The sequence below is a fragment of the Erpetoichthys calabaricus genome, chromosome 9 (assembly GCF_900747795.2).
Source record: "Erpetoichthys calabaricus chromosome 9, fErpCal1.3, whole genome shotgun sequence".
Classification (NCBI taxonomy): Eukaryota; Metazoa; Chordata; class Cladistia; order Polypteriformes; family Polypteridae; genus Erpetoichthys; species Erpetoichthys calabaricus.
In genome coordinates this window covers 45,780,890-45,802,573 of record NC_041402.2, presented here as the reverse complement: position 1 = coordinate 45,802,573, position 21,684 = coordinate 45,780,890, and the positions used below count along the sequence as shown (strand labels likewise).

Here is a 21,684-nt window from a genome sequence, read left to right as displayed (position 1 = left end):
CAAGTATAAGATGAAAAGCTCCTGTGGCTAAAAACCCAAGAGTGGACAGAACTCGCAAAGGAGCAGGTAGAGCAAATTCCTCAAAGTTTGCCTTTGTAAAGCCAGCACTAGTTCAGCACATAGCTCCAAGAGGATAGCTGTTGGAAATTGATATTGACTTAGGAGCCTGTCATCATCTTCTGTAAATAACCATTTTTCTTCTAATTCTTTCATTTGCGATGTCTTCTAACAATGCTAAAGCAGCCATGGAAATTGGAATAGTTTGTCAATTTTGTGCACTATTATATTGTTACAGAACATTTACAATAAAGTGAATTACATTTGTAAATGATATGCAATTAATTGCAGTGTATTTCATAAAAGCCACATCATAGATGAGAGTATAAAATAGAAAAGTAGACCAGAAACAGTAGCACTGCTTTGATGCTGGGTGCTGCCAGTTTGCAAAACCAAACAGAAATGTGCGTACGCAAGGGTGGATCATACTGTGAAAATGTGCGTGGTCTTATGCCAAATTTAGCTTTTATATATCTCAAAGTGAGCATGGAAACGGATGTATGCAACATTTTTGTGTGTACACAACGTTTATACATTAGGTCCCTGGTATGAAATAAAAGCACAGCCTTCATGAATAATTGGGATGATTTTCTGTAAAGGTCTGAAAATTTTAAGAGGGATGGTCTTCATCCTAACATAAGAGGATCTTTTGTTTTATCCCAAAATATGGCAGAAAAAAACTGCTTGGCTGACTGAGCAGAGTACAATCCAGGCCGCAGCCTTGTGATCTTAAACCGTAGGCTGTTGTTTATCCCACCTGTTATAAATCTTGTAGATGCTACCCAGAAACCCTGATGTGGTGAATTTTCTAAATTTAATCTTGAAGCAAAATCTAAACCACTTGATAACCAAAGACTAAACAGCATAATTAGAGCACAAGTGTTAAAATGAGATCCTCTACTAAAGTACCTCTATTAGTAACTTAAGTCAAATTAAAACAAAACATATAACACTAGTCCAGAAATGACTTTACAGTTTAAATGCTGCTTGCTAAACATTTACTCTCTTGGAAGTAAAGCTGCTTTGATAAGTAATATTTTATGAAGTACAACACTTGATTTGTGTCTTTTTACTAAAACATGACTTAGTAAATTCAACACTGTTCCCTTAGTTGAAGCGTCACCAAACATTCCTTCATAGATAATTCTGTGTGAGAAACTGCAAACTGCTTCTAAAAATGTAATTGAATTTGCATCCTTTGAGATTAAAGCTGATTCACAATTGTAGTGCTTGTCTACAGAACCTCAAAGCTATATACATTGTTTATGACACAATTTGGCAGCCTTTTATCTAATTTTGGTATTATTTATGATCATGTGGTGTTGAATATTTCTTTTAATATACCCATTAATATGGAAACTGACACTTTTAGCAGTTTTTAGCCACTTCTTCCGGTTGACCGTATGCTACAGTGAATGGCTGCTTCTACTGCTCTCAGTTTTTGTTATTCTTATTTTATGTTTTACTGGATTAGTAGTACAATGAAACTGGATTATGATACTGGACTAAACTCCTGGAATCTGCCATTCCCTTCATTGGTCATAATTGATAAAAATTCTTATAAGGCTAAAATTCTTTTCAATCAATATACTGTTCAGTCCGTCTACTACAGGTCTTAGTGAGGTTAACACTGAAACATCTGCATTTTTCAAAATTCTTCACTGACAAAATGAATAAAATCTTGACCTGTATTCCCACCGCCATTCAGTTCTTCTGTGTTACCTCTGTCATCTTTTTCCCTTCTTCAGTTTGAGCCTGTGTCTCTTTTTCAGCTGTAAGATACAGTAGTTTCTCAAATTAAGTCATCACTGTGCTCCCTTGATATTGTGCCTGCTCACTTTTTTAAAAAAAGTCCCGACAACCATTGGCTTCATTATATTGGGTATAATAAATTCCTCATTAGCAAATGGCATTGTTAATTCTTGTTTATAATGTTCAGTGTTTCAGTCATTGCTAAATGAGAAATTTCCAAGTAACTACAAACCATTTTCTAATTTTCCTTTTCTTTCAAAGGTTCTGAAAAAGTCATTTGTTCTTAGCTTAGTTATCTCCAGCGTAACAGTATCATGCATAAGTTCCAGGTTTAAGGCCTCAGCACAGTGCTGAATCAGGACTCCTTTATTTTTCCCACAGTCAACAGTGGATACAATGTGGTTTTAGTCTTACTTGATTACTCAGTAGCTGTACAAGGGCACTTGGAGAGGGAAGACATCAATGGAGGCAGGATCAGGTCCTGAAGACCATTGCTAAAGCAATCAGCATAGGATTTGAGCGGGAAAAGCAGTGCCAACCCCCCAAGAAGACCATCACCTTTGTAAGAGCAGCCAAATCCCACCAAAAGATCATCTTTGGCAGGCATCCTGGCATCAGCAAGAGACTGGCAGTTACTGGTGGACCTCGGACGGCCACATTGCAGCCACCACCCTGTGAGTAGACATTGTCCTGGTGTCTGAATCCACCAAGCAAGTTATTCTTCTGGAACTAACAGTTCCATGGGATGAACGTTTGGATGAAGCCTTCGAAAGGAAGCTCTTCAAGTATGTGGAACTGGTCAGCTTCTATAAGCAGTCAGGATCGTGAAAAAGAGAGAGGAAAGTGTCTCCCAGTGGAGGTCTGGTGCAGGCCATTTGTGGCCCGTTCTTTGGTCAAAGCCTTTAGCAGTTTGGGCATCAAAGGAGAGAGTAAGAGGAGAGCCATCTGAAGTACCATTGAAGAGACAGAGAGAGCCTCAAGATGGGTATGGCTCCAGAGAGGAGAGGCATGGGGTCAGAATAGCTAGCTGTCTGGAGAAATGCTGGGGTCTGATCAACCATGGTCAGGGCACCTGGAGGAGAGTTTATGATGCTGAAAGACTCGAAACGCTTGATGACCACTGGAACATCACTGATGAAATTCCCAGACTGAGGCATCAGCAGATTTAAATTCACAATGACCATTGGACCCCAGTTTGTATATCTCAGCCCACATATTAAGAATTCTGCTATTATCTTTGACAGTTCATTGAAATCTGACAAACAAATAAGTGCAGTTGTGCAGGGGAGTTTTTTCCAAATCATGTCCCTCACCTAGGGACCTCGAAACAGTCAAGCATGCATTCATCACATCTAGACTGGACTTTTGTAGTTGTCTGTGCCTGGGAGTGCCATAAACTTCCATACACTGCCACCATCTTGTTTTAAATGCTGTGGCTAGCCTTTTAACATGGACAAAGAAAAAGAAACATATTTTCCAATTACTGGCCACACAACACTACCAGTAAAATTTAGAATCCAGCCTAAAGTTTTGGTATTTGTTTTTAAAACCCTATGTGGTCTGGTTCCACAGTACATCTCAGATCGTCTACAGTCTTACACTCTCCCAAGGTGTCTTAGGTCATCAAACCAACAATTGCTGTTTATTCCATGGTCACAACTAAAGTCCAGAAGTGATCAGTCTTTTGATGTTGCCTCACTCAGGCTGTGGGATGCAATTCCCTAACAAGTAAGATTATCCCAATCTACATGAACACTTTGAGATCTTGATGAGGACTTAGATCTTGGCTTGGCTTGTGTTTACTGGTTATTTATATTTGTTCTTTACTATTTGTTTAGATTGGTATATTTTTCATATTTTTTCAATGTGTTGCATATTGTTTTTATTCTCTTTTCCATTAGCATATTTCATGCATCTGTAAACTTGTATATTTTGGTCTGCTGTATAGCACTTTATTACAATTTCTGTATTTATTAAATGAGCTATATAAATAAAATCACTTGACTTGAAATGTTTTACTTGTTTGTTAAAGTCGTGGATTTTGCCAAATTGTCAATGGCCAGCTCAATCATAACCACACCTTGAATTTAATTATTTCTTATAGAGTTGAGATTCAAAATGTAATTATTGCTTCACTAAATGAAGATATTCATGATCACTACTTAATTAGGTTTGATTTGCCCTTAACAATACACTTAAAACAAGGACAGTGCCACATCTACATTGTAGCTCTGCATCAAAATTCGTAGATATATTGAGAAATTGAAGCATAATTGTTAAAAACAATTTAAATCCACTAACATCAAATTTTAATGCAACTTTGAAGGAGGTTTTGGATACTCCAGCTCTCCTTAAAGCAAATGATTAAATTGCATAAAATACTCTGGTTTAGGTACTTCAGTTCTTAAAATTACAAATCCAAAAACTAGATTATAAATGGACAGCAACAAAGCTGAATGTCTTCCAAATTGCCTGGCCAGAGTGTGTTAAAATGTATAAAAAGCTCTCTTAATAGACTCTTCTGGCTTTCATTCTATAGTAATACATAACAGCAATAATAATTGTCATGTACTAGAGCAGGTGCTAATCTAACAAATGGGAACTGCAATGCAAAATAACAGGTGGCGCAGTGGTAGTGCTGCTGCTTTGCAGTAAGGAGACTGTGGAAGATTGTGGGTTCGGTTCCTCCCTGTGAGGATAGTGCTTTGAGTACTGAGAAAAGCGCTATATAAATGTAATGAATTATTATTTAGAAGTGCAAATTTTATGAGCTTCTTGAATGATAAAATTGACAATATATGATCCCAGATTTCTCCTGTCTCTCCTTGTGCAAAACACTTTGGTAATTTTAACTTGATAACAGAAAAAGAAGTCAAAATTTTTATTTGTAAATTAATACTACCTGCCCCTGTCTCGAGAAAACTACTTAACAGTGCAGATCTTAATGCAGACAAAGTGTTAGTTATATGACACTATCTGTAAAAAATCTGTATAGACTTACACACAACAATTACGGATCTATTTCAAATGTATCTTTTCATTCTTAAATACTAGGAAATAGTAGTTTCAACACAGCTTCATTATCACCTTACACGTCATAATTTATTTTCCAGAAATTGTGGTCTGGCTTCCACCCTTGTTACAGTACACAAAAAGGCACCAACCTAAAATGTAAACAATATTCTAATATTCGTAATTGAAGGAAGTTCCACACTAATTATGTTGCTAGATTTAAGCACAGCTCTAACACCATTACAAAAGTTGAAAGAAAGTTGGTCTCTCATGCACTGTCCCTGCAGGGTTTAGTTCATGTTTATCAGATCAATTTCAGTATGCATTGAAATGTGTTGAGTGCTCTGTCATTATAATCTCTAGAAGTTAAATATGGCATACTGCAGAGCTCAGCACTGAGACCTTGGTTTCCATTTTACATACTTCCATTAGGAACTATCATTAGAAAACATAATATTAAATTTTCACGCATACACAAACCCAGCTATAGCTTTGCTTATACCAAACTAGATCCGCCCGTGTAGTAGTGAAACAGGACAAACTTTAATCTATATATATAAAAATGGAATGGGTGGGTCGTCGGGTGGGCCTTTTTTTCATTCCGTCGTTTTTTCGACGTTTTGAAAATGTAGAATGATTATTTGATTTTTTTGTTTTTATTTGACCGTGTCTATGTAGCCGCCGTCGTAATAAAGTATCGCTAAAATCGTCATTTATCGTAATTTATTTTTGACGTATAACGTCGCCGTCGTCGAGGTCAGTGATACCAGTGCAAAAAATCTGCTTACGGTTGAAAGACACGCCCTTTTCACTGGACAGTTAAAAACACCAATCAAACTAACGATGACATCAAGTATTACCCAATCAAAAGTAGGAAAGGAGGCATCTTCATAAAATGCGTGTGGGATGATTTGCATGAGACGCTGCTTTAAAAAAAAAATGATAAAAAAAATACGGGATAAATCCCGTCCAGTATTGATTCAAAACGGGACGCGCAATTTCATTCTCAAACGCGGCACGATTCCGTATTTTAAAGGACGGGTGGCAACCCTACAGTGCCAGGTAACCACCCATACAATCACATTGTGATTCAGACTAGGAATGCAATGAATGTAATTACCCCGATCTACATACAAGGCGAAAGTCTTGCAACATTCAAAGATGATGGATTGGGATAAGTACACCATACAACATAAAACAGCTTATGAAGCCTTGAACCGAAAAAAGCAACATCTCAGAGATCGTAAAAAAAAAAATAGGAGCTAATGTCGTTTTACTCGCTGTAGATTTTAGTCAAACATTACCAGTTATTTCACGAGGGAGACCAGCACATCAACTCAACCGTGTTTAAAATCCATGCTTCTCCCACGCTCGGTTATAAGTCGCGTGTTCTCGGGTAGGTGCACCAAAAAATTTATACATTTAAGCATGTAATGGCCAAACAAAAAATGAGGTATACCCGAAGGCACAGCAGTAGTACTTAATGTAACTTTACTTCTTAAATGTTAATGTTTTACTGTTTAATAATTTATACGCTTCTTATATGTTGTTCAAATTCTTTTATCAAAATACCACTGACAGCGCAATGCACGATAACATCGAGTGAATACACCATACGCATCCGCCCACGGCTGCCCTGCTGTGCGCAGATAGGACTTGATTGTACAATAAAATAAAATAAAGATAAAAAGACTAAAACAATCATCACCCATAAAACGGATAGTAGACGTGACGTACTATATGTGTACCACATTTCAAGTGTATAGGTGCAACGGTTTGCGAGCTACAGGTCATTTAAAATCCTGGACAGACACACAAATTGCCACGGTAGCAAATTACAGAAGAAGATTTTACTGTTTAATAATTTATATTTATATGAAACGAGCTGTATATACCCGGCATTGCCCGGGGCAGAAGTAACGTAATCGGTCAAACACTTACATATATACCAAAGTAAACCTAATCGGTCAAACAGTTACATATATAAAAAAACCGAACCTAATCGGACAAACAGCTTCATATATACAGAAGCGAACCTAATCGGACAAACAGCTAATCTATATACATAAGCAAACCTAATTGGTCAAACAGTTACATAAATACAAAAGCAAACCTAATCGATGAAACAGCTTCATATATACAGAAGCGAACCTAATTGGTCAAACAGTTATGCATGTGCAGAATAATTTTACAAAGATTATGCGTGTTAACAATCATTAAAAAGAAAAGATTGAGGAACTCTTCTTCTATATGTGATGAAGCTGGATGAAGCTGACTTGACGAAGACGTAGGTGGCATAGATTGTTTTTTCTAAAACAGAAGAAAAAAATGAGTATCTATTATTATTTTAAATTAGAATGAAAATGAGAACCTTGATTAGAGATAGATTATCCGTATTAAAATATGTGCATGAATAAACTTTTGCTAACTCTCTAGCAAAAGTTTATTCATACAAATTGGCATGGGATGGCTTTGTGAAAAAGTAAAAATTAGATAAAAATAAATTGAGAATGCGTACTTCGATTTGACTGAGATTATCTGTAATGATGAAAAAAAAGTTTAGTATGTTTTTTTTTCCATACGGGAAGGATGTAAAACCTTACATAGGCACCCTTCAGCCCGTACTGAAGGGTAGTGTCAGATTCTTACTGACTAAAAAACACCCTTTTTATTCCACAGCTACCCCAAAAACCACTATTAGGCATTACTTTGGGGTGGCAGTAGTTTAGTTATGAAACAGCTGGGTCCTGAAAAAAATCTGTCTTATTAGTGGCTTCATCACATATAGAAGAACAGTTCCTCAATCTTTTCTTTTTAATGATTGTTAACACGCATAATGTTTGTAAAATCATTCTGCACATGCATAACTGTTTGACCAATTAGGTTCGCTTCTGTATATATGAAGCTGTTTGATCGATTAGGTTTGCTTTTGTATTTATGTAACTGTTTGACCAATTAGGTTTGCTTATGTATATAGATTAGCTGTTTGTCTGATTAGGTTCGCTTCTGTATATATGAAGCTGTTTGTCCGATTAGGTTCGGTTTTTTTATATATGTAAGTGTTTGACCGATTACGTTACTTCTGCCCCGGGCAACGCCGGGTATATACAGCTCGTAATCAATAAAAAAACAGGATAAATGTAGCCGGAGGTAGACTGATTCAAATGGAGGCTGGCGAGTGAGTGAGGAGGGCTCCACCTGGCTCCCCACTCCTGACATCACACTTCCCCCTCCCCTAGACCCGCAGTTTTTATCTTGGATTAGCAAAAATGAATTGCTCCTGTAAGCAAACTGTGATCTTAAGTGCGATGATAGAAGTTACAAATTCAACCGGAATGTTCAAGCAAATTAGAGAAAAAAAATGATCTAAATCCATTAAGTAGTTCTCTCGTGAAAAGAGGGCAGACATACAGATGTTGGATTTTACAATATACAGTCTGTAACAGATAGGGGGCGCTGTCCTCCCCTTGTACCCTCAGACAATGCGCCAGACACCAGATAAAAGTCCAAGAATTAATTTATTATAATAATAAAGTGCACAAAGCACCTCCACTCCACAATACTCTAATAATAATCAATAATACACAATCACAATAACCAATCCTCCACTCCCACAGCTCAGTCACCCTTCCTCCCAACTCGGCTCACTGCTGGTATTTCCCACAGTCCTTTTATAGTACTTGACCCGGAAGTGCTTCTATCCCTTAGTCCATGTGATTTCCTAGAACTTCCGGGTCAGATGAAATCTCCTTCTTTTCTTCAGCCCAGAAGTACATCATTTCTTCCATTTCCATTACTGGGAAGTACTTCCATGCTATACGGAAAGTATAAGTCCCTGAGCTTCCCTGTAGCGTCCCCTGGTGGCCCCCACGGTATCCAGCAGGGCTGTGAATTAAAACTCCATGGTCGATAATGCCCTGCTGGAATTCGGGGCACCTCCATGTTGCAGGGAGGCCTCCATCTGGCGGCTTGGGGGTATTGGCTGGGATAAACTGCCAGTCCTATACCACAGTTCTTCCCCCTCAGTGAAGCCCAGTGGGGTGAAGCATAAAGTCCTGCGAGGGTCGACTTCCTCCAGGAGGAGCCTCTGGCTGTGGCCGGTCCTTGGCTTTGTCCTGGAAAATAATCCCGGGAGAACCTAGGGGGAACATCATATATATTAGTCCTTTTCCTTGGACAATTCCGCCATATGTGTCCTGGCCGGCGACATTAATTACACTGCCGCCTTCCTCCCTGCGAGACTGAAAGCATCTTGGAAATTCTGGCTCCGCCCCTTTATCCACTGAGGAGGGTTTCACAGCCGCACCTGCGCTCTCAGCTCCCTTCTCTACTTTATCAGGAGACCCCCGTTTCTCTTTTGGGATCTCCTTTTTAATCTGGGGCTTGTCCACAGTCTGAGTCTCTCTATTTGCCAGAGAGAGACCCTTTACTGTTTGGACCCCTTTGGATTTATGAACAACCGGTGTTGGTTTCTTCAGCATCGCATCATACCGAGAGGTAGCACTGCTCAGCTGCTCCGGTCAAAACCCCATTTTCCCCAGAACACACGGTAATAACACAAGCGTGTTTTGTAGGGCTCGAGGTTACTTGGCACCCGCTACTAATCAATCACGGGCCCGTTTCACTCTGCGTCCCTTTATTTTGTACGGTATGGGTGTCACTTACCTGTACCACTGAATTAATTAATACGGGAGGCTCCCGACCAAACCGCTGCTGGTAATCATCCACCTTTCTTAAAGGCGCTCCTGCCACTGCTCCCAGCTCCTCAACAATCGTCTTTATTGTTGACACAATCTGTAAGAAACTTTGCATTGGCTGAAGTAATTTTTCCAGCTCGCGCACATCCATATTATTATTTAAATCGGTCGAAGGCAGGCTTGAGCCATCATTAGCCCTACCTTCCGGCCGGGAGCCAATGAGCACACCCGCTTCCGGCACGTGCTTGGTTGGGCTGCGCACCGCCGTCTGGGAATTGGAGTTCTTCTCGGAGGCCCGTGGTGCCGCCTTTGGCTGACTGCGATCCGCCTGTCTCAATTTATCAGCGGACCGATCAGTCATTTCCCGGACCTCATTACCTTTTTGTGGGGTGAGCGGTGCTTTGCTCGCCTCCCCCTTCCCCTTCGGAAAGACCAAGTCCATCGCTTCTTGTTTGAAGTCGAAAGCAGTGGGATGTGGACCTTCTCCTTCCCAGAATCCCACGGGGTAGGTCACGTGTCCCTTGCCGGCACCCGACATATGGAAATCCTTCTGGCTTATCTGCTTGACAGAGAGTGCACCAACACCGTCGGGTTTGTCTTCTGCCTCCCACAGAGCCTCTAGATGGACTTCTTTGAGGTATGTGCACGGGACAAAATGTGTTGTTTTAAAGATGTTATCAATTAAATCCCCGGCACATACCTCGTGGTGGTAGTCTTTTTCCTCCGGAGGCCTTTCCTGACCAGTGTAGTTGCTCCGTAGCTCCTCTTGAGCGTCGGCAATGACGAGTGTGGGACCTGCACGTGGGCTGCAGCTCTGCTTAGCCTTCTTCTTCCCCATGACGGACTTGGTAATCGTGGGTTCTGGCAATTTTTCTCTGCGTGTTGTGATGCTGTATTCTTGGGGTTTCTGTCCACAGAAATTTTTTCAGGTCCTCTGCCAAAACAACGGCCAGAGAATCCTGCTGACTACGCCACTGTGACAGATAGGGGGTGCTGTCGTCCCCTTGTACCCTCAGACAATGCATCAGACACCAGATAAAAGTCCAAGAATGAATTTATCTATACTAATTAATAAAAGGCAAAGCCCTCACTGACTCACTGACTCACTGACTGACTGACTCACTCATCACTAATTGTCCAACTTCCCGTGTAGGTGGAAGGCTAAAATTTGGCAGGCTGATTCCTTACAGCTTACTTACAAAAGTTAGGCAGGTTTCATTTCGAAATTCAACGCGTAATGGTCATAACTGGAACCTCATTTTTGACAATATACTGTAATGGACGGCAGCTTTATGGCCGTGGGAGGCGGAGTTGAGTGTCACGTCATCACGCCTCCCACGTAATCACGTGAAAAGACTGTGAACTGAGTAAGGAGAAATGAAGGAAGACCCGCAAACAGCGAAGAACAAAAAATTAATTAAACAATTGAGAAGGGAGCGAGTGAAGCATACAAGCATCTTCATAAGGGAAACAAAGCACGGTGTAAAACGTAAGTTTAAATTAAGTTTATTGAAACGCTCCCGTTGCGGATTGCAATAACATATTCGCGAGATAAAAGAACTCAGTACGGAGAAATGAAGGAAGAGCCGCAAACAGCGAAGAACAAAAAATTCATTAAACAATTGAGAAGGGAGCGAAACAATAAGAAGCCAGCGAGTGAAGCATACAAGCATGTTCATAAGGGAAACAAAGCACGGTGTAAAACGTAAGTTTAAATTAAGTTTATAGAAACGCTCCCGCTGTGGATTGCAATAACATATTCGCGAGATAAAAGTTTAATGACAAGACACGAGGTATAAACGAACCACACGCCGTAGCGCAACGTTAGGGGCAACAGTTTCAACCATTCTATGATCTGCTTCTCGCAACTGAAAGACGGCACATGGCGGATGTTAGCCGACTTGCTGACCACAACGTTAGGGGCTTCAACTCTGGTGCTGACGATAGAGATTCGATTCCCGAGAGGGGATGAAGTGAGTGTGTATGCCTGATGAGCCCAGAATTAGGGAGAAACACGTGTCGCATACTCTTTGCATTATTTGAAAGTAAACTATTAAAACCATTCTATGATCAGCTTCTGGGAACAGAAAGAGGGCACGTGGCGGATGTAAGGCGACTTCCTGACCAACCACAAGCGTAACCTGGCAGGTAACCACCCATACAGTCAGATTGTGATTCAGAAAACGAATGCCATGAATGTAATTACCACGATCTACATACTGTCAAATAAACGAAACACACGCCGTAGCGCGACAGCTGTGAAAAGCGAGGTTCAGAAAAAAACAGATCCTTAACAAATTGTTATTGGTATACTGTATTTTCGATCCGTTTAAAAAGGTTTTCTTTTCTTAAAAAATTAAAAGCAGTACTTCGCCGCAACGAAGCGCGAGAATTTGGCTATATATATCTGCTTCTCACACTTAAAAGAGGGTACGTGGCGGATTTTAGATGACTTCATGACCAAACATTACTGTTACCTGCCAGGTTGGGTTACCACTTTTAATACAAAAAAATAAGGGACGCATACTGCAGCGGGTGCCACATCCCAGTGCCAACACTTTGCAGACTGTACTTAAAAGACCCGCCCTCCTCACTGGACAGTTAAAAAGACCAATCAAACTAACGATGACGTCAAGTATTACCCAATCAAAAGTAGGAAAGGAGGCATCTTCATAAAATGCGTGTGGGATGATTTGCATGAGACGCTGCTTTAAAAAAAATGATAAAAAAAATACGGGATAAATCCCGTCCCGTATTGATTCAAAACGGGACGCGCAATTTCATTCTCAAATACGGGACGATTCCGTATTTTAAAGGACGGGTGGCAACCCTACAGTGCCAGGTAACCACCCATACAATCAGATTGTGATTCAGACTAGGAATGCAATGAATGTAATTACCCCGATCTACATACAAGGCGAAAGTCTTGCAACATTCAAAGATGATGGTTTGGGATAAGTACACCATAGAACATAAAAGAGCTTATGAAGCCTTGAACCAAAAAAAGCAAGATCTCAGACATCGTAAAAAAAACAAATAGGAGGTAATGTCGTTTTACTCGCTGTAGATTTTAGTCAAACATTACCAGTTATTCCACAAGGGAGACCAGCAGATGAACTCAACGCGTGTTTAAAATCCATGCTTCTCCCACGCTCGGTTATATGTCGCGTGTTCTCGGGTAGGTACACCAAAAATGTATACATTTAGGCATGTTATGGGCAAACAAAAAATGAAGTATACCCGAAGGCACTGCAGTAGTACTTAATGTTACTTTACTTCTTAAATGTTAATGTTTTACTGTTTAATAATTTATACGCTTCTTATATGTTGTTCAAATTCTTTTATCAAAATACCAGTGACAGCGCAATGCACGATAACATGGAGTGAATACACCATACGCATCCGCCCACGGCCGCCCTGGTGTGTGCAGATAGGAGTTGATTCTACAATAAAATAAAATGAAGATAAAAACCCAGGATTGTTTCCTGCCTTGTGCCCTCTGTTGGCTGGGATTGGCTCCAGCAGAACCCCGTGACCCTGTGTTCGGATTCAGCGGGTTGGAAAATGGATGAATGGATGGATTTTACTGTTTAATAATTTATATTTATATGAAATGTGCTTCTTATATATTACTTCATATTCTCATATGATAATGATGTTAATGTTGTTTATATTGATTTCTATGTTATTGAAACTGCATGTATGTGTGTATATGTGTATATATATATATATATATATATATATATATATATATATATATATATATATATATATATATATATATATATATATGTGTGTGTGTGTATACATATATATGTGTATATATATATATATATATATATATATATATATATATATATATATATATATATATATATATATGTGTATATATATATATATATAAATATATGTGTATGTGTGTGTGTGTGTGTGTGTGTGTGTGTGTATATATATATATATATGACAGCAACACTCATAACAATGACAACACAATTACATTGACAATCATGTTACGTTTTTTTTAAAATGTTTCCTTTTTTTTTTTTCATAACCTCTTTAACACACTACTTCTCCGCTGCGAAGCGCGGGTATTTTGCTATATATATATATATATCTATATCTGTATGTGTGTATATATATGTGTGTGTGTATATATCTGTATGTGTAATATATATATATATATATATATATATATATATATATATACACACAGATATATATAATCTATATAGATATCTGTATGTGTATATATCTGTATGTGTATATATATATATATATATATACACACAGATATATATAATCTATATAGATATCTGTATGTGTATATATATCTGTATGTGTATATATATATCTATCTGTATGTGTGTATATATATATATATGTATGTATTTATATATCTGTATGTGTATATATATATGTGTGTGTGTGTGTGTATGTATGTGTATATATATATATGTTGATATGTGTATATATATGTAGATATGTATATATATGTATATGTATATATATGTTTATATGTGTGTGTGTGTATATTATATATATAAAAGACAGCAACACTCATAACAATGACAACACAATTACTTTGACAATCATGTTACGTTATTTTTAAAATTTTTCCTTTTCTTTTTCATAACCTCTTTAACACACTACTTCTCCGCTGCGAACCGCAGGTATTTTGCTATTTATCTATATATATATAAACGAGAGTTGGGATCCGAGAGACTGTGTTTGTGTGTTTGTGGAGGGATGGAGAGTAAAGGCGGGTTTTGGAGTCACGTGATCATCTCCCCTCCCATTCACCTCATTTCATTCACTTCATTTTGCTCCAAGCTGAGCTCTGCAGCTGGCGCGGTCTTGCTGTTCTGGATTTGCTTTTCACATGGCCAAGTATACGTTGCATGCTCAAGAGTAAGCTCAGCGCACAACTTGGTCATATTACAACCGGAGGGGCGAACTGACAACATGGTATACAAAGAGATCCTTAACAAATAATTATTGGTATAATTTCCCTCAGTTTATTATTTAAAATTTTAAAGCAGTACTTCGCCGCTGCGAAGCGCGGGTATTTTGCTCTCTCTCTCTCTCTCTCTCTCTCTCTATATATATATATATATATGTGGATGTGTATATGTAGATATGTATATATATGTATATATGTTTATGTATATATATGGTTACATAACCTCTTTAACACACTACTTCTCCGCTGCAAAGCGCGGGTATTTTGCTATATGTATATATATATATATATATATATATATATATGTGTGTGTGTATGTATGTATGTGTATATATGTATGTGTATATATATGTTGATATATGTATATATATATGTGGATGTCTATATGTATATATGTGTGTATATATATATATATATATAATATATATATGTATGTGTGTATATATATATATATATATATATATATATATGTGTATATATGTAGATATGTGTATATGTAGATATGTATATATGTGTATATGTTTATGTATATATATGTTTACATAACCTCTTTAACACACTACTTCTCCGCTGCGAAGTGCGGGTATTTTGCTAGTTATAATAATAAAGTGCACAAAGCAACTCCACTCCACAATACTCCAATAATAATCAATAATACACAATCACAATAACCAATCCTCCACTCCCAGCAGCTCAGTCACCCTTCCTCCCAACTCGGCTCACTGCTGGGATTTCCCACAGTCCTTTTATAGTACTTGACCCGGAATTGCTCCTTTTCTTCAGCCCGGAAGTACGTCATTTCTTCCATTTCCATTACTGGGAAGTACTTCCGGGCTATACAGAAAGTATAAGTCACTGAGCCTCCCTGCAGCGTCCCCTGGCGGCCCCCACGGTATCCAGCAGGGCTGTGAATTAAAACTCCAAGGTCCATGATGCCCTGCTGGAACTCTGAGTACCTCCATATTGCAGGGAGGGCTCCATCTGGCGGCTTGGGGGTATTGGCCGGGATAAACTGCCGGCCCTATACCACAAGTCATACGAAAAAGTTTGGGAACCCCTCTTAACTCTTTGGATTTTTGTTTGTCATTGACTGAGCTTTCAAAGTAGCAACTTCCTTTTATTATATGACATGCCTTATGGAAACAGTAGTATTTCAGCAGTGACATTAAGTTTATTGGATTAACAGAAAATATGCATCATAACAAAAGGTGCATAAATCTGGGCACCCCAACAGTGATATTACTTCAATACTTAGTTGAGCATCCTTTTGCAAATATAACAGCCTCTAGACGTCTCCTATAGCCTTTGATGAGTGTCTGGATTCTAGATGGAGGTATTTTTGACCATTCTTCCATACAAAAATCTTTCCAGTTCAGTTAAATTTGATGGCTGCCTGAGCATGGACAGCCTGCTTCAAATCATCCCATAGATTTTCGGAGAAAATTCAATTCAGGGGACTGTGACGGCCATTCCAGAATATTGTACTTCTCCCTCTTTATGAATGCCTTTGTAGATTTCGAACTGTGTTTCGGGTCATTGTCTTGTTGGAATATCCAACCCCTGTGTAACTTCAACTTTGTGACTGATGCTTGAACATTATCCTGAATAATTTGTTGAAATTGGGTTGAATTCATCCGACCCACGACTTTAACAAGGGCCCCATTCCATGAAGCAGCCACACAGCCCCACAGCATGATTGAAACTCCACCAAATTTGACAGTAGGTAGCAGATGTTTTTCTTGGAATGCGGTATTGTTCTTCCGCCATGCAAAGCACTTTTTGTTATAACCAAATAACTCAATTTTTGTCTCATCAGTCCAAAGCACTTTGTTCCAAAATGAATCTGACTGTCTAAATGAGCATTTGCATACAACAAGCGACTGTTTGTGGCGTGAGTGCAGAAAGGGCTTCTTTCTCATCACCCTGCCATACAGATGTTCTTTCTGCAAATTGTGCTGAATTTGTAGAACAATGTACAGATACACCATTTGCAGCAAGATGTTCTTGCAGGTCTTTGGAGGTGATCTGTGGGTTGTCTGTAACCATTCTCACAATCCTGCGCATATCCCGCTCCTGTATTTTTCTTGGCCTGCCAGACCTGGGTTTAACAGTAACTGTGCCTGTGGCCTTCCATTTCCCGATTACATTCTTTACAGTTGAAACTGACAGTTTAAATCTCTGAGATAGCTTTTTGGAGCCTTCCCCTAAACCATGAGACAGAACAATCTTTGTTTTCAGATCTTTTGAGAGTTGCTTTGAGGATCCCATGTTGTCACTTTTCAGAGGAGAGTCAAAGGGAAGCACAACTTGCAATTGACCACCTTAAATACCTTTTCTCATGATTGGACACACCTGTCTATGAGGTTCAAGGCTTAACGAGCTAATCCAACCAATTTGGTGTTGCAAGTAATCAGCATTGAGCAGTGACAGGCATTCAAATCAGCAACATTACAAGGGTACCCACATTTTTGCACAACCAGTTTTTCACATTTGATTTAATTTCATACAACTAAATACTGCTTCACTAAAAATCTTTGTTCAGAAACACCCAAGTATTCAGATGTTCCTAGGAAATGAAAGACATACCACCACTGTTATCTTTTTTTGCTGAAAGTACAGTAAATTATTATGCAGGCTGAGAGGGGTTCCCAAACTTTTTCATATGACTATATATATATATATATATATATATATATATATATATATATATATATATATATATATTGTAAAAGACCAAGCCCCAGGCACAGACAGACAGACACCGTATGTCTTAAACACACACGTTTTATTTTATTCACCCGTGGGTGCACGTCTTCCCCGTGACCCACAGGCAATGCACAGTCCCACACAAGCACTATTCTCACCACAGCAACAATCCTTCTGGCAGCACCACTCCTCCTCAGGCTTAGCCCTCCTCCTCCCGACTCTCGTTCTCCCGAGTGGTGGTGGCTGGCCTTTTTTATACCCCACCCGGAAGTATTCCAGGTGCTTGATCACCTGGGCCTAATTGCATTTCCGGGTGGGGCTGAGGAATTGACCAGCCGGGCTGCAAAGTCCATGCAGCTCCCCCTGGCGGCCATCCGAGCCCCCAACCAGGCTCCATATCCCATGGAGCCATGCGCCCGGTTGGGGAATCATCGTCTGCCAGGGAGGCTGCCAGCAAGCGTCCCAGGGGAGGTATTGAGCTGTCCATGGTAGCTCCCCCGGAACAGATGCAGTAGGGGCGTCCCTGCCGGGCATGGGACCCGGCTGTCCTTCACAATATATATATATATATATATATATATATATATATATATATATATATATATATATATATATATATATATATTGTAGCCGTAGAGGCGTGGAGCCACCTCTAACACCCTGGGGTACCACTCTTGAGACCAGGTGAAAGTATAATAATATTCTTTTTATTACTATACGGTACTGCACCAAGCACTCTCCTCACCACACTCCTATACACAATAAAGTGTCTCAATAAACAATCCTCCACTCCCAGACACGTCGCCACCCTACCTCCCAGCTCAGCTCGGCGTTCTGGGCTTCCCAGAGTCCTTTTATAGCCCCTGACCCAGAAGTGGCTCCAAGCCAAACCCACAAGTCCATTTTCCTTCCGGGTCAGGGCAAACAGTCCTTTTCTTCATCCCGGGAGCACATCGCTTCTTCCAGTCACGTGACTGAGATGCACTCCCGGGTTATAGGGCATGCAAGAGCCCACTAGCCCCCCTACAGTGACTCCTGGCGGCCCCCAAGGTATCCAGCAGGGCTGTGTCACAACACTACAAAGTCCATGAGGCCCTGCTGGAACTCGGGGCACAAATATGCTGTCCGGAGAGCTCCTCCTAGCGGCCTGGGGGTGACAACCGGAGTCCATAGTCGGTCGTCTGTCACAATATATATATATATATATATATATATATATATACATATATATATATATATATATATATATATATATATATATATATATATACAGTACTGTGCAAAAGTTTAGGCAGGTGTGAAAAAATGCTGTAAACAAAGAATGCTTTCAAAAATGGAAGTGTTAATCATTTATTTTCATCAATCAACAAAATGCAGTGAATGAACAAAAGAGAAATCTAAATCAAATCAATATTTGGTGTGACCACCCTTTGCCTTCAAAACAGCATCAATTCTTCTAGGTACACTTGCACACAGTTTTTGAAGGAACTCGGCTGGTAGGTTGTTCCAGACATCTTGGAGAACTAACCACAGATCTTCTGTGGATGTAGGCTTCCTCACATCCTTCTGTCTCTTCATGTAATCCCAGACACACTCGATGATGTTGAGATCAGGGCTCTGTGGGGGCCATACCATCACTTCCAGGACTTCTTGTTCTTCTTTACGCTGAAGATAGTTCTTAATGACTTTGGCTGTATGTTTGGGGTCGTTGTCCTGCTGCAGAATAAGTTATATTATATATATACACAGAGAGAGAGAGAGAAAAGATTTTTGAGTGATGGTGTGCTTAATGGTGTCATTGAGTTAAAAGAGTGGATGGATCATAACTACTTGTCTCCAAATACAGAAAAAACATTTACTGGGAGAGTGGTGCAGATTCCAATGAAATTATCACTTTTTAACTCCATCGATATAAACATTAATTTTACTGATTCATCTTACAATATAGGTGTTATCTTTGACACTGTTTTTTAAAACACAGATTAAAAAAAATCTAAAACCCATTTTTCAAGCTTGAAAATGTTGAAAAACTATGAAAATTAAGGTTTATAGATATGCAAGATACTGAAAAAATAACACCCCCATATATTTTAGAAGGATTGATTACTGCAATATGTTATTCACAGGCTGTTCAAATATTTCTATATGCAGCTTCCAGTTTATTGAAAATGCTGCTGCAGAAATTATTACAAGAACTTGAAAGTATGACCACATAACTCTAGTTCTTAAGTCTTTAAGCATAACTGGAAGTCTGTGTAGAGTAAATTTCAAAACCCTCCTTGTTACTTATAAACTCTTAAAAGGAGATGTCCAAGCTCAACTTTCTGAACTTTCCATTACTAATAAACTGGATTGCACAATAATATTTCAAGATGCTGGTCTACTAAAGATTACAAGGATTAACAATACAGGGAGATCAAGCATTTATGCTCAGTGTCCCAAAGCTATCTGTCTGCAGATATAACAGATGCCCCTTTGGTCTCACTTTTTGAATTCAGGATGTAGACTCACTACTTTAAGCATTGCATACTACAAATTGAGTCTGCTGGTTAGCTGTGTGTACTGCATCTTTAGTTGTTAAACATTTGCATATTAAAATCTACAAAAATTATGAATGGTTACTATTCCTCTTCTGTTTTGTTTCTCTTCTTGGTATCCTGCTATGGTTCTTGGTGCCATTGCTCTACCTTCAACTTTTTTCCTTGCTCATGGTAAAAAAAAAAAAAAATAAATTGTGGTACTGGGAGCCTTTGTTAGATGCCAGAGTACAAACTTTACTGTACAATACCCAAGGACACCCAAGTTTTACAGATCTGTTAGTGGAGAGGAAAAAAAATCTCACTAATGTGAGAGATTATAGGAGAATGGCCAGACTTGTTCAAGAGAAGAGGAAAGTCAGAAATGCTCAGATAGCAACTCTTTACAATAGAACTATTCAGAAGCATCTCTGAATGAATGAGGTTTAGCTTGATGCAGACTGACTACAACAGCAGAAGACCATGCTACTTACCACACCTATCAGGTTAGAATTGGAAGAGGAGGCCACTGACATGATCTGGTTAATTTTGAACTATTCAAAGGTCTTTATAAAGACCTGAAACATTTAGGAAGTTTTATTAACCAAGAAATGTAGTGGTAATATTTTAAAAGTGAACCAAGTCATCTCGCAATGGCATTCTGTTACAATTTTTGTTGACAATGATCTGTAGGATTCTCCAATTTGTGGAGCGGGTGATCAGGAGTGTTCAATGCATAGCATTATTGCATGCCCCATGCACTTCCTGAATATCCAAATTTGAAGATATGATCCAGGTTTTTTCCTTGCCCTTTTTTTTTTTTTGAGGGGGGGGGGGGGGGGGGGGGTTGTTTAACCTTTGCATGAAGTTATGTTCTGAAACTTTGGTTTGAAATGTTCTGCTCTATGACTACAGTTCACTTAAGTTGTAGCCCTGGCTACATGTACTCTTCTCATTTTGACACATGGCTCTAAATTTTTTTTTTAAAAACTACATTCTAGTTTCACATACTCAGCTTTGTTAATTGGATGTTTGTTTGATTACAACTCTTTAAAATTCCCCAATCCATTTAAAAAAATTTCAAGTACCACTGCCTACAACACACATATGATATTTCAAACTTAATGCCTAAAGATTGGCGATATCACCTGGATTCACAAATCTTGTTTGGGTTGTGACATTTAGAGGAAGGGGTTTGGATATGGTATCCAAACTTAACCATCCTGCCATGTATTAAAGGTATAGGCTGGCAGGGTTTTGTAATTTTGCAAAAATTCGGCTTTGATGCCAAATGAGTCAGTAGAATGTCCCAGGACACTTAAGCATTGCTGCTTACCATGAGCATCCCTTCATGGCATCATTTAATCTTATTTACATTTTTAAAAAACCCACCACACACAAATGGTTAGCTTCTGCCATTTTCGTAGCTATTGCTAGTATGGCCGTGCCAAGCCACATAAGAAGAAAGAAGCTAGCAATATCAAGACCATGACTTGTCCCAGCTGTAGCTCTCATCCAGTTTTGTCATGCTGCTGGTGCTTGCTTAGGAGAGAAGCACACCACCCATGTGTAAACAAAAGTAAAAACACACAAATTGATCGGACGATTCCTCATTCATGTTACATGGCCATGAAAAACATCCAATCTAGGACTACAAATGCAAGGAACTCTAATCTGATTTGGAATGATCAGATTTCTGCATCCACACATCCCTGAAAAACCTGTGTCATATTAAGTGGGAAACTCCCCAACAACACCTGTCCCTTGGTTGAGATGGATTAAAAGTAACATTTAGCTAGAATTTCCCCAATATGAAACAGTAAGTAGTTTACCTGACTTAGCAATTGCTAAACATTCATCTTATCCCTGCAGATGTTCTTAAAGAAGATTCAAAACAATGATTTGTTTCATATATTTTGTTTATTTATCAATTTTACACCATCAAAAACCAAGAGGCATGTTAAAGCAAGTAGCATTTGTAATG

At 39.0% G+C, this 21,684-nt stretch overlaps 2 protein-coding genes and 1 long non-coding RNA gene across 4 annotated transcripts in view; 1 reads left to right on the top strand and 2 right to left on the bottom strand.

The window, feature by feature from the left end:
* Positions 1–21,684, bottom strand: part of LOC127529112 (uncharacterized) — a 740,943-nt gene that overhangs the window by 234,706 nt on the left and 484,553 nt on the right. The gene's annotated exons all lie outside the window — the stretch shown is intronic.
* Positions 1–21,684, bottom strand: part of LOC114657567 (uncharacterized) — a 278,049-nt gene that overhangs the window by 137,206 nt on the left and 119,159 nt on the right. The gene's annotated exons all lie outside the window — the stretch shown is intronic.
* The window catches only part of LOC127529120 (uncharacterized), a 358,163-nt gene that overhangs the window by 230,132 nt on the left and 106,347 nt on the right, over positions 1–21,684 (top strand). The gene's annotated exons all lie outside the window — the stretch shown is intronic.